Genomic DNA, 3,788 nt, shown 5'->3' on the forward strand with positions numbered 1-3,788 from the left:
TCTTCACTCAGAAGTTTATTTATTATTCAGATGTTTGCCCCATCTCTAACTGAATCCTACTACTTGCAACTAGCACTAAATATTTACTGAAAAACCTATTGCAGATCACATCAGCTGTTTGTCACATGGCTTGTTAGTCACATGGCTTGTTTACCAGCACTTATGTTTAGGATCACTTCCTACAGCTAGGCCATGCTTTCTGTTTCTAAGGCTCAAAAAGTCATACCTAGCATTTGTGCAGAATGTCAACTTCATCCTGAAGTTAACAAAATTCCAGTTGAAGTCTCACAAGCCTGGGAAGAAAGGTTGGGGTTTTTTTGCCTACACCAAGTTGCACAAGCTAGCACAAATGCTACAGCACCACCCACCAAAACCCCCAGCTCTGTCTTGTTTATAGCAGGGATAAAGTATAGGGGGAGGCCAATGACGAGGGAATAGATTCAGGAAAAGCTTCATGACCCACCTTCTGTGCAGGCAAGGATGATCAATTACACTTAATTCAAAGTTCAGTTCCACAGCCTATTTTATCCCAGAGGTAGGAAAAACTCCACTACTAGATCCAACCAGCACACAAGAAAAGCTTACTTATTTCAATACAAGACCAGAGACTTGAGCAGGGAAGACCAAGCAGTAGGCACTGTCACTTGCAATCAGTGGTGAGAGGAGGTGGAGAGATGCAGCAGTCGGGGAAAGCGAAAGCTTACCAAATAAACCACTAGCACTGGAGCAGGGTTAAAAAAAAACCCTCTAAGAATTCAGAATTGAGACTAAAGAGAAGGGGAGTGGTAAGATGAAGACAACAGATGCTGAACTGAGGAGCATTGGCTCCAAACTGTTTACCATCTCGTTATCCCCCCAAAGGTACACCAAAATTAATGAGAAAATACACTACAGAACGAGTTCTTACAGCAGAACTGAAATGATCACAAAATGCGTTAGGTTGGAAAGGACCTTTAAAGGTCATCTAGTCCAACTCCCTGCAGTAAGCATGGACACCTTTAACTAGGCCAGGTTGCTCAGAGCCCCATCAAGCCTCACCTTGAATATCTCCAGAGATGGGGCCTCCACTACCTCTCCAGGCAAGTGTCTCACCACCCTCATATTGAAGAGCTTTTTCCTAATATCCAACCTAAATCTACCCTTTTCTAATTTTAACGATGTACAAAGCTGTATAGAGCCACATGCTGAATGGAAAACTTTCTCTAGATTACGTAGAGTAAGAGGCAGCTACTTTCAGATAAGAAGTACTAGCGTGTCTGACATTGAAATGCAAGGATGCTCTCAACTAAGACAGCTCAAGAGTCTGTGCTTGTAAAACAGGCAATTGACAACCTGACATAACACACAGATAATTAAAAATCGACTGTATTGAAGAGCTATTCGTCATGCTGGTGCCAACTGCTCCCTGCACCAAATGAGGGAGCCTGTGGGGAAAGAAAAAAAAAAATCCAACAGCATATTTGATACAGCATGTAACAAGAATGAGAAGTGCACAGAGAACCTTACTACAGAATTGTTTCCAATGCTGATCACATCAAGTTGCCTGAAAACAAAACTGCAGATGATGGTTATTTCTCTGCATGAATTAAGTGTAGCTATCTATGGGCTTTTCTACAATAAAAAATACTGGATGTTTTGAACAAAATTTTAGCCAGGTATCATCTTATTTGCTAGCTCCAGCATCCGCTGTTCATTACCAACTGGAAGAAGCACTGCCAGGAACCAACACAGAAATGCTGTCGAAGTAGCTTGATGTGACCATGCATTTACTTGCTATGCAACACAGGACTCAGCAACACTTGGCTTCAAACAGCAGACTAAAGCAGCAGGTTTTTCCAGGTCAGGGGTGAGGAAGGTTAAAATTTTTTATTTTTTAAAAAAAGTCAATATTTATATACTGCTTATTACTGTGGATTTTACCATGTAAACTCCAAAGATTCATTTACCATCTGGGGACATGAACCTCATTGCTGCACAACCTCACCATGGTGAGCAGCTTGACTTTTTGTCCTCCTATCCCACCATTTGGAAACAAAATCAGTCCAGCATTTATCAGTTTAATTAGTGCACTTGACATTTCGTGCTTGAATTTCTTTACGTGAGCAGTTTCAGACAGAAAGGGAGCAGGAAAAAAAAAACCCCAACCCATTTACTTACCCTTTCCCCACGACCAGGAGACTTAAATAGAAACGAACCCATGTCTGCAAATTTACTCTGACACTCACATTTATTAACTCCTAAGACTGAAGTAAAAATACGTGGTTAATGAAATTTACTTTCCCAGTTGAGTCTGTAAAACTCTAATAAAACCCTCACCTCAAATTTTTTTGCCCTTCCTAAGCAATAAAAACATTTTATTAAAAGAAGCAACCAAACTACATGTATTGTGCACCAAGTTGGCAGCCATCCCTATAGTTTACCACACTGAAAAGAGCACAAAACCACACAAAGTAGAGCAATTATATTTTATTTTTTTTTAATTCTCTTGGTCTTCACAGAGACCAGAACAATGTCTATAAACCTTACCTGTGGTTAAGTTATTAAAAAGTTATATATATTTCAGGAACAGGTTAAAATTCATCTGACATTGTATAATTGCAACAGAATGTACAAGGCTGTACTTACGAGATAAGTGGAACAGATTCAGTAAGACACAGCTATTACACAACTGAAAAACCAAAGAATCTCAATATTTTAAGATCTAGCCATTACAGGTTTGATACAAATAAAAGCTACAGGAAGAGATATACATTAGATCACCCAAAACTCTGGTAGTTCTATCGAGTTAGAGATACTACTGAAGTAATTCTATGAACTGCTAAAAGACATGCCGTGTCATGTGTAAACTAAAGATGGTGTTCTGCCACTCAAAAACACGCATCAAATTTTAGTACTAAACTTTTGTATGGAAATACATTTTAAAAAAAACCCCAAAGTTATCTAAATAGTTATAGTATGAACAATACATGCAGACCTGTTGGTGTACAACAGGAAGTGACTATGCTGACAATAACTAGCATGTACTAGATAGGACTGTCAGAAAAGTGCAGATCTTTTTTTAAAGAAAGGAAGTGGTGTAGGATTAGGAATATATTATCTAGTATTTAAAAAATATTTGCACATTCATGAATTCCATTTTAGCATGCTTTCCCTAATTGATGCTATTTGCTGAAAAGTCATTCAGATGTGGTGCTCTACTTGCTCGAATTCGTATCTCCTCCTAATTAGAAACGCCTCCGCGGATTTACCACACGAAGCACTTGAGCAATAGGCTGACAAATACAGCTTTCAATATAACATGTTCTAATCAATATAATCCATTTTATTTTATGTTTGGACGTCAGACATCAGGAAGAAAGGCTGCACAAATAATAATGGTATTCAGAGGAGTAAAAATTAGCAAGATTAAATGATAAAAGTGCTTAACCCATGAAGCACGCTGCTTGACAGCCAGACAGTAGAAGAATATACAGACAAGAAAGCTGACACCGACTCCTATTTTTCCTTTGTTTCTCTGCATATACTTAAGCAGGTTAACCACAAAAGTTGCATTCAGCTCCCAACACAGATAATAGCTCTGTCCAAGACCACCAGAAGACCTATATGCTATACAGTAACTTTTTTTACAACAAAGCTTTCACAATTACTACTTATTCTTCTGAACTGATAGATAAACTACTTCGATTTTAGGTTTTTTTCAGGCCAGAGAGTATGCCAACTTCAAGTTTAAAAATCTTTACATATACTTATACATATGTATAAAACACTAAAACCTTTACAATAGAGCC

The sequence above is a fragment of the Gallinula chloropus genome, assembly GCF_964237585.1.
Source record: "Gallinula chloropus genome assembly, chromosome: 1".
Classification (NCBI taxonomy): domain Eukaryota; kingdom Metazoa; phylum Chordata; class Aves; order Gruiformes; family Rallidae; genus Gallinula; species Gallinula chloropus.